Source organism: Procambarus clarkii, chromosome 42, assembly GCF_040958095.1.
Source record: "Procambarus clarkii isolate CNS0578487 chromosome 42, FALCON_Pclarkii_2.0, whole genome shotgun sequence".
In the NCBI taxonomy this organism is placed as follows: Eukaryota; Metazoa; Arthropoda; class Malacostraca; order Decapoda; family Cambaridae; genus Procambarus; species Procambarus clarkii.
The window spans coordinates 6,520,932-6,542,322 of NC_091191.1; the positions used below are offsets into that span (position 1 = coordinate 6,520,932).

At 44.2% G+C, this 21,391-nt stretch overlaps 1 protein-coding gene across 2 annotated transcripts in view; it reads right to left on the minus strand.

Moving 5' to 3' along the window:
- Vang (Strabismus domain-containing protein Vang) overlaps positions 1-21,391 on the minus strand; it is a 206,935-nt gene that overhangs the window by 82,208 nt on the left and 103,336 nt on the right. The window contains exon 1 of one of the 2 annotated variants that reach the window (XM_045762051.2): positions 6,359-6,618. The exons of the other annotated variant lie outside the window; for it this stretch is intronic. The gene's annotated coding sequence lies outside the window, so the exon portion shown is untranslated. Of the gene's footprint in view, positions 1-6,358; positions 6,619-21,391 lie in introns of those variants that run through there. 2 annotated transcript variants of the gene reach the window in all.

The following is a 21,391-nucleotide window of genomic DNA, read 5'->3' on the forward strand; positions in this document are numbered from 1 at the left end:
TGCTGACATATATCTGGTGCATATAAATACCTATAAGCATAGCCTATATCAAGGTACTGAAACACGTATATATATAAACATCAAGATGTGCTAGCCTACCCCTACGCCAAGCAGCTGCACCAAACCATACCTGACCTCAGGCTACCCCTCACCTGCAATCACCTCACGGGATGCTATTAGCCTACATACCTAAAACTACCACTGTTTTCCCATGATAAGCACAACGTAATAACACACAATTGGCCTACATTGCTTGTGTTAAACAACATAATTAGCATCTACGGCTAATACGTTCATTGAAGTGACTGCAAATTACCTTACATCTATGAAATAAATGATGATGCTGAATAGCCTAATCTTGTGGGAGCGAATTATTGCATCTTACATCAGCCCAGAAAATTTGCACTGCCAAAGCCAAATTCCCAAAAATGATTACTGAAATACGTGCATTTTTAACTCTTCAAGTGAAGTTAAATTTCCAGCGACTATCTCCCGAAATTGAATGATCATAATTTGCCCAAATCAAAACGGTTTTGATTGGGGGCCTATACAACTGTTGATAGGCTAAAATCGCAAATACGATCGCAAAATTCATACTTTAACCCGTAGGGAGTGAAGGTCGATGCCAGGCGAATATAAAGAGGAGTAACGGCATATTATCCTAAACCTATGATCAGTTCCAAGACAAACAATGTCTCGATAAATAGACGTGTGGAAATTATTGTTTATAGCGGAGAAAGAATGGCGTCCTGGAGATGATGTATTGAACCCTAGGGCAACGTTTTGACTCCTCGGGGAGACGAAACTGCGAGACGGATATATTGAATCCTAGAGCAGATCTTAGAGTACCGAGCTCTGTGGCAGAGATACTGAACCTGGAGCGAACGTGGCATTCACACCAAGTCCGGGAAAAGAATTATCCCCGGATCGACGGAGAGAGCTCCGAACAACACTAACCGAACTCGGTGTTAGACTTTATCAATTTGGATGTAGTGGTGATGGAAAAATCGAAATATTTGACAGACCCATCTTGATCTCTGACCCCTGAGACAGACCCATCCTCATCCTTGACCCTGAGGCAAACCCATCCTGATCTCTGACCCTGAACCTCTTACCTAGAGCCGCCTGCCATTGATGCGTGAAGAAGAAAAAACTGGTTCATCTTAGACGTCATCCTTATACTCATCACGAAACGTTTTGACTAAACTCATACTGATTTCAACAGAATATTAACACTAATAAATATTAAATGGCAAAGATACATATTACCGGTGTGCCGGTGCATACTAATATAGTAATACTAAATATTCATGTTATAAAATGAGCACAATTTGAATGAAAAATTGTCAACAACTTTTCCAAGAATTTATATCTATGAAAGAAAATTAATTTGTATATTCGTCTGTCCAGGTTAGAGACCAGATGCTTGGGGCTAGCCTCACCAAACTTTTCAAGATGACGCATGGGGTAGGGGACAGTCATAGGATCAATGACACTGCTCAGCTTAAAGGATCGGCGTCAATTGCACCTTCTAATAAATCTGAGATATGCTTTCTGTTTTCATAGTTAAAAAACCTCAACTGTTCATAAATATTGTAAGTTCAGAGAGAGTTCAAGTATGTTTATTAAGAAAAAATACATCTCAAAGGGATAGAGCAGCTTAGGCTATTTCTACCGCCCCGGAGAGAGAGAGAGAGAGAGAGAGAGAGAGAGAGAGAGAGAGAGAGAGAGAGAGAGAGAGAGAGAGAGAGAGAGAGAGAGAGAGAGAGAGAGAGAGTAGTGTGAGGAGGGCGTTACAGAAAGACCCAGGGACTGCCGGGTACCAGCCATCTAGTAAACAATATAGGCTAAGATAGCCTGTTAAAAAACTAGAGGTATTCAAGAGGAAATATGCAGAAAGTGATAAATTCACTGCATTGTGATGTCCGTACAAACATGGGGGTTGCAATTCGCAATACAGTAGTCTGATTCGTAGCTACCTGGGGAACATAATTCACCTCGAAACTGACCATTGGTATACGCACCAGAACACGCAAGCAATTATTGTACTTTTGAGTTATATAAAAAAAAAGCATGAATAGGTACTGGCAACACTAGACTAGGGTTCTGGGAATTCTACTCCCCGAGCCCGGCCTGAGGCCTATGCTCATATATGCATTGAAATATATATAATATATATATATATATATATATATATATATATATATATATAATATATAATATATATATAATATAAATATATAATATAATATATATATATATATATATATATATATATATATATATATATATATATATATATATATATCATTAAATTAACGAAATTCTTAAAATAAAATCAGTTTATATGTAAGTAAGTCTGTATACTTACGTATGTAAGTTTCTGTAAACTTTTTTTTAAATCTGACATTGGCTTCTTATTCTACTTCAATGTAAACAAATAATTGTTGTTTATTTCAAAACAAGCCTAAATTATTTCCATCACTGCCATCAACTCAACGCCAGAAAAATATCACGGCTTCATACAATATAAAATGTGAGTCATAGTTCCCACTTTAAAAGACCTATAAGAATTTACGGATAACACTAAAATCAAACTGACGAGCAATAGAGTAATAAAGAGCCGACCAAGAAGCATTTCTTATATACCTCTCCATTAGGGCGAGTCTTGCCAGCCATATCATCATCTCTCCAATATCCTCCAAGGAAGATCGAATCAATATATGCAAAATGTATGCAAATGAGGAGGGACATCGCCTCCCTCGTGAAGAATTCTCCCATAAAACACACTCGTTTTAACAATGTTTATTTACTAAAAAATTAGCATTATATATGAGCCATTTGTTTACAAACTCCCGTGGGTAAATATCACCGAAAAAATCTCCCTTTATTCGTGATTACTTTTACACCCGGAGAATGTAAATAATCTGGAAGATCACTCCTGCAAGAAGGTTTGGCAGAGGGTCCCGCGGACGGAGCAGGCTGGCGGGTAGGCATAAGACCCTTGGTAACATAATATGAGGGGCATGTAATAATAGGCCTGTAATACATACGTCTAGGCTTCGGATAACGTTCCGTCACTATAGGCTTACAACACGTTAATCATGAGGTACGTTGGTGTACCATTGGACCGGTCGCAAAGCCTTGAAGGGCAAGAAATGTTCCTCTAGCGAAGCTGTCAACTGTCACCCATCCAATTCCTGACCAGACCCAACGCTGCTTAGCCTGACTGAGGTAGTGGCGTGATCCTCCTCCCACTGCGCCACACCATTATTACTTTTGTCAGACTTTTATGGTGAAGCCCAAGCACCAGTTAGGAAGGTGGCTTCGAAGATTACAGGTGGTGAAGGTGGCCGCAGGGAGGGTGACCGCAGGTGGCCGCAGGTGGCCGCAGGGAGGGTACGGTGGGTGTAGCCTCACTCACCACTCCCAGAACGGGCCAGTACGTGCTGCTACAAGCCTACACAGCGCCATGTAACTAATAATAAACGGCACCAAGGAATTCGCACCACGGTCTTGGATGTACAAAGCCAATACACTACCACAACACCACGGGCTAATGGAAGGTTGTACATTCAGTTCAAGTTCAAGTATGTTTATTGAGATAAGCAAGAAACACATCTCAAAGGGATAGAGTAGCTTAGGCTATTTCTACCCCCCCCCTTGTACATCTAAGGACTATAACCAGAGAAGTAGGAAGTATAAAGGTCTAAAAAAGGCGTACTTTACTAAAAAATTTCAAGATATTATGCATACGGGAAGCATATGTAGACATAATTCAAATGAATTAGATCTCAAACTGAAGTACAATACATATCAGTAAGAGTAAAGTAATTCAACAAGGAGTGGAAATCCTTGCCTGGCCTCCATGAAATAAGAAAATACATCAAGTCTTAACTACAGGATGGTTAGAGGAAATACATTAATGTGTGTACAATAGGACTAGTCAAAGTTTCCAAATCGATAAATTCGAAACTTTGTCAAGAACACATCGTCAGCGACGACTCTATAGGCGGGACCACCAGTGATAGCAGTGCGGCAGCTTTTCCCAAACTGCATAGGCTACAACTCCCACGTTCCAAAAGCAGCGGTAGAAAACAAGGAGCAATATAATATACAGTTGTATTTGTAGGGACACTCAACCTCACAATTTCACCTTTGTAAATGCACATTAATGACACTTCGAACACTTTATGTAGGGCATACGTAAATCTGTGTCTCTATATATTTACGTATGTAGGTTAGCTTAGCATTTTAAAAGTACCGAATCACCTTCTGTGGTTGATTGTTCAATAAATCCCTGAACTATATGTTTAAGTGATCTCTAACCCTGTCCATGGAGGACAGAAGAAAATGTATATATGCTGGTTAGCATTGTAAATGTGTGGCCACGTCTGTGGTAGAAAATACTAATAATAAAAAAAGCCTCACCAGAGGATATGTGGCACCCTCTGAGGAGCCTTAGCCACCCATGTGTTCAATTCAATTTCTTTATTATGCACCCCATACCCATCCCGAGGGCGGTGGTGTAAAGGATTACAGAGGCCACCCAAGTGTACTTGCATATTTTTTGTCTACCGCACCTTTCTAATTTTTAACTTTATTACAAGCTATAGGTTACAACATTGGCTACATATAAGGTACAAAGTTAGTTATCACCGGCTGTAAGGTTCCTTAAGCTCCTTGGATAATGGGGGTGTTATGAATGGAGTGTGGATTCCCCTCTGAGCTGCTAGAAATGGAAACTCTTGAGTCTCTTGTTGTTTCAATAAGCTTAGAACCCTGATCCTTCAAAAAAGCTAGCAGCACTTTTACCCCAGGCATCAAGTGTCTCTGATGCAATGGGGATCCAGTTCTCTGTAATTACGGGACTTTCCCGATTCCCTGAAGTTGGCAGCATCACCGGGATATGCAACACTAAAATCAATGTCCAGGCGCAACCCAGGTGTTAGCCAAGGTTGATAAGCACGTGTAGTCCAGCACCAACTACCTACCATTCTTCCAAAGATGCACTGTGATCCCATCTGGTCGTCAGACATGATTGACAGTTGCGGGACAATAGCAATTATATATGTATAATATATTTATTATATATATATATATATATATATATATATATATATATATATATATATATATATATATATATATATATATAATAAGACACGCTTCCATACCTCCGTTTGCCGTCATGGAGGCCACTCCTTAATGGTTCAGTTAGCACTAATAATATACATAATCATTTACATAATATACTTCTGCTGTACAACAAAATAACCTACTACTCGATGATATAATCTTAAGAGGCAGCCTATTATTCTCAGGGTAATGACTACTCTAGTAATAGAACACTGACCTTTAAGGCACATGAGACGGACAAGCGAAGGTTTCTCGATTACACCTCCGACAAAATAGTGGCTGACCCTTTCTCTATCACCTGGACTGGTCTGGCGACGGCTACATTTACCACATCTGTTACGTCATCGCGGTCAGTGATCAGGCTGAAAGATGCCCCACCCGGCCGGTCAGTGACCAGGCTGAAAGATGCCCCACCCGGCTGGTCAGTGATCAGGCTGAAAGATACCCCACCCGGCTGGTCAGTGATCAGGCTGAAAGATACCCCACCCGGCCGGTCAGTGATCAGGCTGAAAGATGCCCACCCGGCTGGTCAGTGATCAGGCTGAAAGATGCCCACCCGGCCGGCCAGTGATTAGGCTGTAGGTTACCAGACTGGTCAGTGACCAGGCTGAGGAATACCCGGCCGGTCAGTGACCAGGCTGAGGGATACCCACCCGGCCCGTCAGTGATCAGGCTGAGGGATACCCACCCGGCCCGTCAGTGATCAGGCTGAGGGATACCCTGCCTGCCCTAGCTAGCCTTCTATACCCTTTACCAGGAGTACCAGGAGCAGCATGGTGTGCGTGTGAGTGTTGGGAGTCCAGGAACTACCTACAGGTTACTGTCTCAGTCTTCCTCACTACCCGGGCACCTCACGTCGACACACTGGTGTGTGAGTCAAGCTGCAACTTGAGTCTAACACTTAAAATAATAACAAACAGTGCCAGGGGACACGAATCACTTCTCCATTGTGTATTTAAGAGAAGAGTTCTCTGTTGTGGACCTGCGTAGTCAATCGCTCAATCAACTCGAGCAATACCTGTCAATTACTTACCACGCCCTCGCCAGCACAAATTCATTTCGGTCGAAAAGCGACTGAAAAACAGGAATTCCATTCTTACAGTTCGTAAGTGTGCTCAACAATACTGGCAACGCTTCACACACACACACACACACACGTGCGTATATTTATACGCTTGGGAAGTGATTAGGAAATAGTTAAGACATGCAGAAGGCTCACCTGCCGATGCGAAGGGCGGGCCCTCATCTCCACACCAAGGGGCCCTCACACCGCTCTGCGGCTCCTTCGCCGCTATTTCACTAATGGTTCAATACGTACTCTCACATTTTTATGTCATTTCTACCGTCATGTAAACATTTATCTTTCTCACACACAATTTGGAGGCAGAGACGGACAAGGGGAAGGGTAGAACACCACCTGCTTCACCAGACCGGCACCATACTCGCGCGCACACAACCTCTCGCCACACTGCTCACCCTCAATCTGGCTCCGTTCCAACATTGTCGCGGCCAAGACTCGGGCGGAGAGCCGCGCAGACTTTTAAACATCCTCGCGTAACTATGAAACCTATATTTCTCTTTCTCGTGAAAATGGAAGCCTTGGTAAATAATACGTATCAATGTAGATTCTTTAGCAAATATTTATGCTATATAAATAATTACGAGATATTGTTAATAGTCGGGCCAGGTTACTAGACAACACTGTATATAGTGAATAACGGAACACGATTCAATCAATGAATGCTGAATATTTTAACGTTAAGGTATGAAGTCTTCACTGACAACATGTTGAGAGCTGATGGCTCCCTTCTCTACAGTAATTCATTTCATATCCTACTGATCATTATACATTGTATCAATTTCAATGTATTGTAAGTACTACTTCTATATTTAAATCTAACAGAATGTTTGTACTGTAACGCTGCAACTATGTATGTACTCTTCCTAAATAAATTATTATTATTATTATTATTATTATTGTATTGATAATAGTGTTATGCTATATTATTTGTACAGTAATTGTAACTTTCTTATATAGCAAACAATATTGCGTGGTCTCGCTGACAAAGTCACTACGCATCAACTACATATAACGACCCTTGCCACAACTGCAGACTTATATTATCCATTAAAGCAAGCATGAAGAAATGGAACATACAATACCATGTTTAGCAAAACAATGAATCACATTCAATGACACGCGTATAACCATTTTGAATACAGCCAGCCATGGTCGCGCATGACCATAAGCCACCAAGCATCACAAGGAAACGATGAGAATGGACACAGGAAATAGCCCCCAAAAAAGTATATATGTATGTATATATATAAAAAATAGCGGTCGAATTTGAGTGGTGTAGGAGAGGTAGCAGCGACCCAGGTGGGGGACCTGCCACACTCCCCCTTCTTCCTAACATTCTTTTTCTTCCTGTAGGGAAGCCTTGGCTTGTCTCCTGAGATATCCGCCGGTAAACTTGGAACAGTCTATAATAAAAACATTGCTGGTGAGGTTGGACATATTTAAAGAAGTAAACTCTAGGGGGAATATTTGAGTGATTTAGTATTTGGCAACTGATTTCTTGGCGGCAATTTCTTCCCACGACCAACACGACCAAGGCGGAAACTGCGTGCCACATTATCTGGAACATTTATTCATTATACTCTAAATTTACCTGTTAAGCTAGAAGTTTCAATCGACTTAATACATCGTTGCATAAACTCTGTTAAGCTCGAGCTTGCAAAATACATTTTAGTTAACAAAATAGTCAGCATTGCAAGCAAAGAGTACATTTAAATGGTGGTTATTGCCAGAAGGTGTGAGATGTCCCAGAGTACACTGACTGGCCTCAGGGCTGTCTGGAGGCACCAGGACCAGCTATCAACGTTCCTATTGCTCTCTCTCTCTCTCTCTCTCTCTCTCTCTCTCTCTCTCTCTCTCTCTCTCTCTCTCTCTCTCTCTCTCTCTCTTCAAGCAACTCATACAGCAACAGGAGCTTGGAAACCGAATCTCCGTTTACCCAAAACCAATAAACTGTTTCAGTAGTAAGCTTGTGCGAGAAGGTACAGCTGCATTTACCCAGCGGTACCTGGTATCATATATCTATCTGCCTGGAATATAATTGTTGGTTCTTTCTGCACGACTTTCCTCTGTGGACGCATCTCCCGGGGCAATGATATCCGGAGGATATCTCGGGCTGGGCGGGGCATCTGTCCTTCTGTTCATCATGCAAGAGCAAAATTCTGTTGACATTGCTGGCTTCTGCATTGTCCTAACTGTGCAGGACCGCAATCTTTCGCTCGTTCACTAACGTACAGGGTCAGTGGAATATTTTTTCGGATGTTTAGACCTTCACTGACCGGTGATTATAACGCTAAACGATACGTTCACTGACTGGAAGCTTGTAACAGAACCCATGGGCACCACACCAGGAACAAATACCTATTTGATATTCGAAGAGAGCGCCATAACCAAACTAGAAATGCTCTACAAATCAAGGGACCCAGAATGTAGAATGGCCTTCCCAATCATGTCAAAAGGCTGTACCTCTCTCAACCAGTTTAAGAGAAAAACTAAGTACTACCTTATAAACTCCATGTAACCTACCTTACCCCCTAATTGTCAACCCATGTCTTGCTATGCAGGCGATGAGTCACAATAACGTGGCTGAAGTATGTTGACCAGACCACACACTAGAAATTGAAGGGACGACGACGTTTCGGTCCGTCCTGGACCATTCTCAAGTCGATTGTTATTTTCAATCAATACTGTTGACTAGTATAACTGCTGATTTCCGCCACGTTCCCCAACCTTTTTTTTCCTTTTTTTCAACTCAATTTATGTTCTGATCTTAATTAGTATTAAGTTTTAATCTAAGTCTTTTTTTTCCCCACACCTTGCTCGAAACGCTGTGCGTATTAAGTGGCTTTAGGCAAAGTCTGTACTAGCTCTTATCTATAAATCCAACATTATGTTTGTAACTCATCTTGTATGCATGTACTTTTACCTGAATAAACATTTGATTTGACTGGTGATTACAACGCAAATTAAACGATACGTTCATTAAAACCTTTTTTTTCAAGTTTAATATACATTATTAGGTTGGTTGAGCTCTTCTTATACCTGAAGTATACTTGGAATGGGTTCTGGGCTACTCCCCAAGCCCGGCCCGGGGCGGAGCTTGGTTTAGTTCTCTTAGTTCAGATACAAGATTCCTGATGTCATGTCTTGGTCACCAGTCACCGCTGTGTTGGTGATTGGTCACATCGTGATTAGCAGTCACCGTTGACTGGGTCACCTAATCTCAACCAGCCCAGTCACCTGATCCAACACAGCACGAAACCCTCATTAACCTGAGGTTTCCTTAATTACTTAACCTGAGGTTTCCTTAATTACTTAACCTGAGGTTTCCTTAATTACTGTGTTCACACACACACACACACACGCGCACACACACACACACACACACACACACACACACACACACACACACACACACACACACACACACACACACACACACACACACACCGTCAGCAAACACCACACTCGTGATTTATGAGTATTAAATGAGTATGAGCTCCATATCTCACACTGAGGCCTTTGGTATAGGAGACAAGTGGAGGCGAGCAAGGTAATGTATCTGGATGGTGTTTGCGGCTTGAAGATTGATAAGGAGAATCTGTTCTATAGGTCTTGTGGATTTTCCCAGCTCTCTATGGTAATTAGTTCGGCAAATATTGCCTTTCTGTTCTATGTAACATGATGATAATTGTTCAAGTAGAAGCTGGTTATTTTTAGCCTATTAGAGCGAACATGCACATAAACACAAGCGCGCACGCACACGCGCACACGCACACACACACACGCGCGCGCACACACACGCGCGCGCGCGCACACACACACACACACACACACACACACACACACACACACACACACACACACACACACACACACACACACACACACACACACACACATCACACACTTAAACTCCGTGATGTGGTGGAGGCTGACTCCATACACAGTTTCTAATGTAGATATGATAGAGCCCAGTAGGCTCAGGAATCTGTACACCTGTAGATTGACAGTTGAGAGGCGGGACCAAAGAGCCAAAGCTCAACCCCCGCAAGAACAATTAGGTGAGTACACACACACACACAGACAGCCTCACCGTCATAAGTACAAGAGACAACATTGGTGTAAGCTTCAGAAACCTTAACTGTGGCAGAGTGAGCATGCAAGTAAAGCTGGGAGATGGAAGCTCTCAAATTCAACCATCTGCCAACGACTGGATTCCAAACCGTGATTTATTAATGAAATTAAACCAAACACTGATGACATAGGTCATGTTTTATTAATCAATTCTAGCTATAGGTTATGCTTTTAGACAGTCCCACGCGGAGAGCGAGGGATAGGGTCACCTGTCCCTCGATCAGGTCACCACTGTCTGGTGACCTGATCGGGAGTCCCCCTGCCGCCCCTCTGGCAGGAGAGGCCAGAGGGGCGTGAGTGACACTTCAGTAGAGAAGAACAGCGCATCTCTGAAGACACTGCGACGGTAATCCCGCCTGTGGCTCTCTCTACCGCACCGGGGCGGTCTCGCCAGTGTTTAATCCCTACCTTTTGTAAAAAGTCACAGTCGTACATATACATACGACTCTGATTCTTGTGACAGGTGGTCCCAAAGCCCCGGGTTGCGTGTCCCGGATGGTCATTCCTCTAAGCAAGGACCCCCAACCTTGTCGCCAACGCAGCTCTAAACTAGAATTTTATGACATTATAATATATATAATTCATAGCGCACTTCCGCTGCTAGTTTTGACAAATGTTGTCTAGACGTGGAGACGGGAGGAGGTGTTTTCAGCATCTCTTACACCTTGTTGTGTAGTCCTCCGGCTTACCTGCCGGCTCAGGTGATCCCCCACGTGTGGTCTAACAGCTTTCTTGCCCAGGTGCACTCTAATCCCCGGGCCCCATATACCTGTAAGGCCACACCTGCCTTACGCACGTCCCTCAAACGTTCCAACACCAATCTCTAGACACCTGGCTTTATCAGATTGTTCTTAATGGTGTTGGTATCCTTGATGTTGATCCTCCAGATGGTGATACCCGCGGTGTTGGTATCACTAGATGGTGATACCCGCGGTGTTGGTATCCCTGGATGGTGATACCCGCGGTGTTGGTATCACTAGATGGTGATACCCGCGGTGTTGGTATCACTAGATGGTGATACCCGCGGTGTTGGTATCACTAGATGGTGATACCCGCGGTGTTGGTATCACTAGATGGTGATACCCGCGGTGTTGGTATCACTAGATGGTGATACCCGCGGTGTTGGTATCCCTAGATGGTGATACCCGTGGTGTTGGTATCACTAGATGGTGATACCCGCGGTGTTGGTATCACTAGATGGTGATACCCGCGGTGTTGATACCCTCAGATGGTGATGACCCTGCCCGGGAACTGAACCTGGATCCTTTGGTGTTGAGACAAGGATGTGAACCACTGCGCTACGAGGGCCCATGTAGTGCGCGGAGGCGCTGGGAAAGCGTTCGGTATTCAAGTGGGAGTCGTTACCAGACCTGGAGACACATGTTACGGGTACACTCATCACTCATCATCATTCATCACAGGCAGTATTTATGACCCAGGTGACGTTTACAACCGAGAGAAACCTGGTCCCACTATACTGACGCTCGGTCGGCCACATCCGCCGCTACTCCACACACACACACAGGAAGAAAACGAAGGAAGTGGACTTCTTACATGTGATTTAACTGAAACCGGTCTCGACGCTTTATACTCGATGAACGAAGGCCCTCAAAAAACCCTCCGTTACAACGGTAATGATCAGACACCTCCTGCAGGGATGGTTCTACAGCTCTCTCTCTCTCTCGAAGACTTGCGCCCTGGGTGCGGCTCCCAGGAAACAATGTGACTAATGGCTGGAGAGAGAGAGAGAGAGAGAGAGAGAGAGAGAGAGAGAGAGAGAGAGAGAGAGAGAGAGCACCCAGCAGCCATCTCTCCCACACGTCAGTGAAAGTGTTGCTCTTTAAGCCTACCTACCCTCAGCCCTCCCACGTGGGCAGAGTCACAAGCAATATTATGCAGTTATTAATGTAAACTACTATATATTATGCAGTTATTAATGTAAACTACTATATATTATGCAGTTATTAATGTAAACTACTATATATTATGCAGTTATTAATGTAAACTACTATATTTTATGCAGTTATTAATGTAAACTACTATATATTATGCAGTTATTAATGTAAACTACTATATATTATGCAGTTATTAATGTAAACTATTATATTTTATGCAGTTATTAATGTAAACTACTATATATTATGCAGTTATTAATGTAAACTACTATATATTATGCAGTTATTAATGTAAACTACTATATATTATGCAGTTATTAATGTAAACTACTATATATTATGCAGTTATTAATGTAAACTACTATATATTATGCAGTTATTAATGTAAACTACTATATATTATGCAGACGACGAGTCACAATAACCTGGCTTAACATATGAAGACCAAAACACACCAGAAAATGAGAAGACGTTTCGGGCCGCCTTGGACCATTGTCAAGTCTTCATACTATATGTAGTAGTATAAATAGTGGTTGTAGTAGTAGTAGTAATAGTATAATGATCATTACTATTACCATGGCGCATGTACGAGGACATAAGTATAATGAACCTGAATAGTGATGTCATGTGACCATAGATGGCGAGTCCAGCGCCACTAACACGAGGTCAACACTGGTCCAATCATCTTTCAGCGCAGCTCGATGTCTGCGTATATCTTCCATCATGAATACCAGTTGATGGGGAGGCAGGTGGTAGACGACGTGTGTCTGTCAGCGGCGATGAAGGCTGTCAGCGAGTCCTGACACCCGTTGTCAATATCCACCCCGAGGAGGCTGGATAACTGAAAAATGGAACGAACTGGGCAGTAAGACAGCCGAGGCTGATACGCCAGACCCTCTCAACTACGCCAGTCGCTCGAAGGAGGGTCCAGGAGCTAGAGCTCCACCCCACCTTGGTCGCTCATGCCGTGGAAGACACGTAAAGCGTAGGCTAGTGACGGCAGGCGTCAGCCACCCAGGGGAACGGAGAGGCATTAGTGGGAGTGATCAAGCAGCAACACTCACTTCCTCTCCGGAGTTTTTACAGAGTGGGAGAGCAGGCTGGTGGTGAGTCAGTGGAAGCCCAGCAGCAGCAAGTCACCGCCTACTGCTGGACAGAGAGTTACGGGCTATTCATGCCCGTGCCACTCTTGGGTGACTTCATCTTCATCAATCACTCTGCTTGCGCATACCTCTCCTCACACTAGCAATGGTCTCCTAACCATTATAATGATCTATCTCTTCATATTGATCTCCTTACCTTCACAACAACGGGGCAGCGGTAGTTACGTCCAGCGACCATTAGGGTGCAGTAATTCACGTATCTCATACTGCATTAGTAAACCAAATGTTACTGACATTCCATTCAACCAAGATATGAACACTAGATGATAATGAACTGTGATGGTGACAATGGTGACCCAGGGAGCGGCCAGTGACGAAATAAAGCCCTCACCATCCAGACCTGACCTTCACCACCCTGACCCTCCCTCAGCACCCTGACCTGACCCTCAGCACCCTGACCCTCCCTCAGCACCCTGACCCTCCCTCAGCACCCTGACCCTCCCTCAGCACCCTGACCCTCCCTCAGCACCCTGACCCGACCCTCAGCACCCTGACCCTCCCTCAGCACCAAAGACAAAATCGCCTCAACAAAAACCTCCAGTTCCATTCACTGACATGCTATGTACCTCTATAATGCTGAACAGAGTATAATTCGATAATGGGTATTGGTATAATGACTTGGGTGACCCAAGAGGGCAGAACGTGACACAGGGAGGAGGGGGGGGGGCGGTCGGTGTAATGGCTGCCAGATCTCTTACCTCTCACATTTATTATTGGTGAGCAACCGCAAGATAGGAGAGTCTCACGAAGCTTGTCCTTTTGATATGACCTGACCTCCAGTGTCACCATCTTACCTGACCTCTAGTGTCACCATCTTACCTGACCTCCAGTGTCACCATCTTACCTGACCTCCAGTGTCACCATCTTACCTGACCTCCAGTGTCACCATCTTACCTGACCTCCAGTGTCACCATCTTACCTGACCTACAGTGTCACCATCTTACCTGACCTCCAGTGTCACCATCTTACCTGACCTCCAGTGTCACCATCTTACCTGACCTCAGTGTCACCCTCCTGCCTGATCTTCAGTGCCACTCACAATGTTAGCAGTGATACTAGGTTAGTTGCTGAGATCACTAATCTCCCCCTTCGAGGTAAGTTTATAATTAATTCGCACTCAAGCGTTTCCGTATTCCTTCATAAACAAATATTACAAAATGCTTTATATTATATGATTTACAAAATGTTATTATTAATGTTTGATCTGGTACCACAAGAGGGCATATCAACGGGTGTAATAGCTCCCTGGAGCTGACCTATAATAGAGGTACTTTCTTTACTGAGTGAAGGTGGACACTCGAGAGAGGCGAAGGTAAAGCACTGACACTTCAAGCCAAGAAGCAAGAATGTCAACATTTGTGGGTTTGAATGTCTATATGTAACCTGTTGTGTATTTGTGAACGTTTAGTACAATATTACTCGTGTACAGGAAGACATGTACATGTTTAGCACCCTGGGCGACTGGGCCGCGGGGACGCTAAGCCCCGGAAGCACCTTAAGGTAACCAGACCTAAATAATATGCAATTGTCTGTGATGTGTGTAAATATACCTGAACACTGTGTACTGTATGCAGGTGATGAGTCACAATAACGTGGCTGAAGTATGTTGACCAGACCACACACTAGAAGTTGAAGGGACGACGACGTTTCGGTCCGTCCTGGACCATTCTCAAGTCGATTGTGACAAGACAATCGACTTGAGAATGGTCCAGGACGGACCGAAACGTCGTCGTCCCTTCAACTTCTAGTGTGTGGTCTGGTCAACACGGTGTACTGTGAGAATAGCTTGAGCTGCCTCGTCGCTTTGTAGACAACAAGGCCTCTCTCACACTGCATTTTGACGTCATAATCTCCAACGGATAAATAAAGTGGTACTATCAATCATAGCGCCTCACAAGCATTCACGTTTTCTATGCCTGGTCGATTAGGTTAGGTTCGATTGTTTTAGTACACCATTTTCTGTCCGTTGAGGTAACTCAGAGAGGAGGGGGATGTTGTGGGGATTTACATCCCAAGAAACGTATTTCAATTTCAAAGGTGAGAACAAGCAGGTCCGTGAGACAGCAGTCCTCGGCTTCATAACCTTATCACTGCACCAGGGGCCCGCTAACCAGGGCCCCGGTAACCAGGGCCCCGGTAACCAGGGCCCCGGTAACCAGGGTCCCGGTAACCAGGGCCCCGGTAACCAGGGCCCCGGTAACCAGGGCCCCGGTAACCAGGGCCCCTCTAACAAGGGCCCGCCCGTATCACCGCCGGCGCTTTACGGCACAATGCCCAAGGCGCCGCCATATAAAGGCCTTGAACACCTTTTATAACGCCCGGGGTAAAATGTGGGGAGCGAGGAAGGCGAGCAAGTGGTCGGGTTTATGGTCGGGCCGGGCCATTAGCGGGTGGTCCGGGACCTAAACCCACACCCAGCCCCTCACTTCTCATCCTCATTCTCCTCATATGAACATCACCTTGGAGAGATTCTTCCCCCAGAGATAACAGTTCTGAACCCACTCTGTGAAAATAGTGACCGGTATATTACACATCATTCACAATTTGCCCAACTTTCTTGACTGAATTTGAATTATTCATTCGGATGAAGAGACGACGACGTTTCGTCAAACAAGCTGACGAAATCAGCTTGTTGACTGCTGATTTCAGCAGTCAGCTGGCTGACTGGCCAGTCAGCGCCAGTCTTCCCAAGCAAGAAACTAACAACCCACGGCTCCCCGCCAGTAAGCGGCCAGCTGTTACCCACCACCAAAGTAATCTTCCATTCCTAATTACTGGTCGATGACTATAAACTTTCCAGCAGTAGCCGGCGACCAACAACAACAACAGCTGACAATTAAATGTCACACCATGTCACCATCATAACAATTTGGCTAATAACAGTGCAAGGCGACTGAAAAACACGGTTGTTTGAGTAACAGAGAACAATTCAGTATGGTATGGTAAAGACAAGAGTATAAGGTCGTCATTAATGACAGATTACACGTGACCACGATGGACAGTTTAGACTGATTTTTAATTTTAAATTTTGCCCCGAGGGGCGAGTTTATTGGGCAGCGCCACTCATCTTGTGAGTGGACATAACCGCCATAGCAGCATGTACAACACTCCCCAATAGGAAGAAAACCCGCTGGGTTGTTCATCCTGTCACTTGTACTCAGACACAGCTGGGACTTGCTTACTGTCTCAAGTGAACAGCTCCTCAAACAAGAACTTTACACTGATTCTGTTTCCTTTGTTCAGATGATTGCTTCGTTCACTAACTACTCTCCATGTTAAGGTCTACTCCAAAGATTTCTTCCCACTAACGCCCTCTTTATATGTATGGATGTACTGACTTACCTAGTTGTGCTTGCGGGGGTTGAGCTTCGGGTCTTCGGTCCCGCCTCTAAACTGTCAATCATCAAATAAAACAAAACATACAAAAAAATAATAGGGGTGGTAGAAGAAAATATTAAAGTGTTCAGTGAGAATCCACAAGGTCTTCTCTGAAAGATCTTTGTTTTCTTCTTCGAGGATGTGGGTCCCTGCAATTGCACCAGCGGTGGTACCCCTAATATATATATATATATATATATATATATATATATATATATATATATATATATGTCGTACCTAGTAGCCAGAATGCTCTCCTCGGCCTACTATGCAAGGCCCGATTTGCCTAATAAGCCAAGTTTTCCTGAATTAATATATTTTCTCTAATTTTTTTCTTATGAAATGATGAAGCTACCCATTTCATTATGTATGAGGTAAATTTTTTTTTATTGGAGTTAAAATTAACGTAGATATATGACCGAACCTAACCAACCCTACCTAACCTAACCTAACCTATCTCTATAGGTTAGGTTAGGTTTGGTAGCCAAAAAAGTTAGGTTAGGTTAGGTAGGTTAGGTAGTCAAAAATCAATTAATTCATGAAAACTTGGCTTATTAGGCAAATTTGGCCTTGCATAGTAGGCTGAGAAGTGCGTTCTGGCTACTAGGTACGACATATATATATATATATATATATATATATATATATATATATATATATATATATATATATATATATATATATATATATATATATATATATATATAATGTGCGTGTGTGTGTGTGCGAGCTCGCGCGCGCGTGTACTGGTCATTAGTGCTGTAGAAGTGAGCGATATTTTAGCGCGTCTTCGACCGTAGTCGCTTCCTTCTTAAGATAAATAACAATCGTTCTCAAGTGTGACTTGGGTGTAAAGAATCCTCAACGATTGATTAGTGTACTTAGCGACTGGGGGGGGGGGGGTAACCTCGCCCCTCCTCCCCGCTCTTAAAACCTTCACACCATCACACACTCCTGTGAAAGTTTGCATAATGCCTTTAAAAAATGACTGCATGTTATTTTGGAGAAAAGACCCTTTATCCTCTTGGGGTATTGTTTGTCAACTTGAGGTGAGTTTACAGGGGAAACATTGGAGGTGTGTGAGGTAGGTTACCTCAGGCATGTCCCTCTCTCTTCCTACTCCTTTCTCCCTCATTCTGCAGTTGCCTTTGTTCTTATGTTTTTATGTTCTTACCTTCCTCATTCATTCATTTTCCTTGTCTAGTACGCACACAAATACGGGGGGCCTCGCACAAATATAATTAGTTCCCACAACTACCAGTGCGGTACGCTAAAGTGTCCATTGAAATATTTGACCACAAGGCAAGATGAGAGGAAACCTGAACCGAATAGCACCTTTTGTTTCCGAGTGGTTGACCAAAAACCATCGAAAAATGTACTCGCCAAAAAGTTGGTCAGGAAAAAACTATGATAGGATACAACGACACACAAGGGATAAAAGGACATGCCCATCTGATGGAAATTGAAATTGAAATAAGTTTATTGAGGTAAAATACACACAAAGGGATGAGGTAGCTCAAGCTATTCTCACCCCGTTCAGTACAACGTGTTAATACATAGATACATATCACAAGCAATAAACGTATTACCGAACATTCTGAGATAAACATATACATTTCCTATCTGATGGATATATTATGGGCTATTCATGCCCGTGCCACCTCTTGGGTGGCGTAATCTTCATCAATCTGATGAATATACTATCGCTACTATTCTCAGTACCATTACAACTACTACTACACACGTAGCCTCATAAATGATCATTTCCTTGTACAGAATCCCTGAACCCAATCCCTACCCAGCGACCCCGTCCATCTTACTATCTTCTTGAGGTTATCTTGAGATTATCTTGAGATGATTTCGGGGCTTTTTAGTGTCCCCGCGGCCCGGTCCTCGACCAGGCCTCCGTCCCCAGGAAGCAGCCCGTGACAGCTGACTAACACCCAGGTACCTATTTACTGATAGGTAACAGGGGCATAGGGTGAAAGAAACTGCCCATTGTTTCTCGCCGGCGCCTGGGATCGAACCCAGGACCACAGGATCACAAGTCCAGCGTGCTGTCCGCTCGGCCGACCGGCTCCCTACTACAATAATAAATATTATTGATGCAATACCTGTGATAGTGGAGGTGTAAAGGAACATAAGAACAAAGGTAACTGCAGAAGGCCTATTGGCCCATACGAGGCAGCTCCTATCTATAACCACCCAATCCCACTCATATACTTGTCCAACCCGCGCTTGAAACAATCGAGGAGCCAGGAACATTACTCCCGGGCAAAAGGGGTGTGTCTCTGGGGAGTACTTACCTAGTTGTGCTTGCAGGGGTTGAGCTCTGGCTCTTTGGTCCCGCCGTGTGAAGGCTGGTGGTGCCAGGTAGCCTCGCTCAGCATGTGCACACAACCTGCCTACATCCTCCATATGGATAAACCAATGCTAATTCGCACACTCGCATAAAAAAAACAGTAAAACCTATACAAGCACGCATGTACGCAGTGCATTAATAAACACGCATTTTAAACCAACTAAGGTATAACTAAGATATTTAAGGTAACTAACTTTTATTTATTTATTTATTTATTTATTTATTTATGCATATACAAGAATGTACATAAGGAATGTGAGGATACAAATATGGTAATTAACTCGATTAAGGCAGTGTCTGGGATGCTCCCGGACGCACGTTCGAATCCTCGTCACGGCCCTTGTGGATTTGTTCATTTAACTAAGGTAGTTTTGCATTAAAACAAAACTAGGGGGGGGGGGGGTGACATAAGGCACTGCCACTAACCACCATCATTAATACCAAACCACCGTCATATCTAGCCTAGTTAGGCTATTATGACCTTTTTATCACCTTTCTCTATGTTCTTGCATTCAGTATTCTTAACCCTTCAAAACCCGCTTTACCATCTCTCTGGTCAAGATTTAGTAAGATTGTTTGATAAGAGCCCCATAGACTCAAGAACCTGTACACCAGTTGAGTGACAATTGAGAGGCGGGGCCAAAGAGCCAAAACTCAACCACGCAAGCACAACTAGATCTTCTTGAGATGATTTCGGGGCTTTTTAGTGTCCCCGCGGCCCGGTCCTCGACCAGGCCTCCACCCCCAGGAAGCAGCCCGTGACAGCTGACTAACACCCAGGTACCTATTTTACTGCTAGGTAACAGGGGCATAGGGTGAAGGAAACTATGCTCATTGTTTCTCGCCGGCGCCTGGGATCGAACCCAGGACCACAGGATCACAAGTCCAGCGTGCTGTCCACTCGGCCGACCGGCTCCCTTTGTACAGATGAGTACATTTACAATGCTAACCAGCATATATATATTTTTTTCTTCTGTCCTCCGTGGACGAGGTTAGAGGTCTGTTAAACATATAGTTCAGTGATTTATTGAACAATCATTCATTGAACAATTGATTTATTAAAGTTGAGTTGAGTACAGCTTGACGAGTAGATATCCCCACACAATATGATGCTATGGCGGTGTGTCCACTCACAGGATGAGTGGCGCTGCCCAATACTGTCACTATGGCGGTGTGTCCACTCACAGGATGAGTGGCGCTGCCCAATACTGTCTCTATGGCGGTGTGTCCACTCACAGGATGAGTGGCGCTGCCCAATACTGTCACTATGGCGGTGTGTCCACTCACAGGATGAGTGGCGCTGCCCAATACTGTCTCTATGGCGGTGTGTCCACTCACAGGATGAGTGGCGCTGCCCAATACTGTCCCTATGGCGGTGTGTCCACTCACAGGATGAGTGGCGCTGCCCAATACTGTCTCTATGGCGGTGTGTCCACTCACAGGATGAGTGGCGCTGCCCAATACTGTCACTATGGCGGTGTGTCCACTCACAGGATGAGTGGCGCTGCCCAATACTGTCACTATGGCGGTGTGTCCACTCACAGGATGAGAGGCGCTGCCCAATACTGTCTCTATGGCGGTGTGTCCACTCACAGGATGAGTGGCGCTGCCCAATACTGTCACTATGGCGGTGTGTCCACTCACAGGATGAGTGGCGCTGCCCAATACTGTCACTATGGCGGTGTGTCCACTCACAGGATGAGAGGCGCTGCCCAATAAACTCGCCCCTCGGGGCAAAATTTAAAAATTAAATAGGTTAATCAAATTTGCCCAAAGGTCATTTCTAAAATCACATAAATTTCGCAAAAATCACGCCAGCATTTTTTGTGTACTTCAGTCATCCTCGGCCATAATTCATTACTGTTTACAGAGAAAATACGATAATCAAAGAAATTAAATTCCACGAGCGATAGGCACGACGGGCGACGTTACCTGGGAGATAGATGTGGGATGCCTGTACCTGGGAGAGAGAGAGAGACAGTGGGAGATAGAGATTAATATCACCAGGTACACTTTCTTACACCTGGACGATATATCCTCCAGTGAAAGTACACAGCAGGCGACCAGCACGTACGGAATCGACGTAAGGGAACAAGCGTTATACAGGATTATAGATGGCGGGTTACCCGGCGGTGCCAGGGTCTCTTCCCTCCCTCCCCCCCTATCTACCCCCCCCCCCCCCCTCTCTCTCTCTCTCTCTCTCTCTCTCTCTCTCTCTCTCTCTCTCTCAGAAAATTTC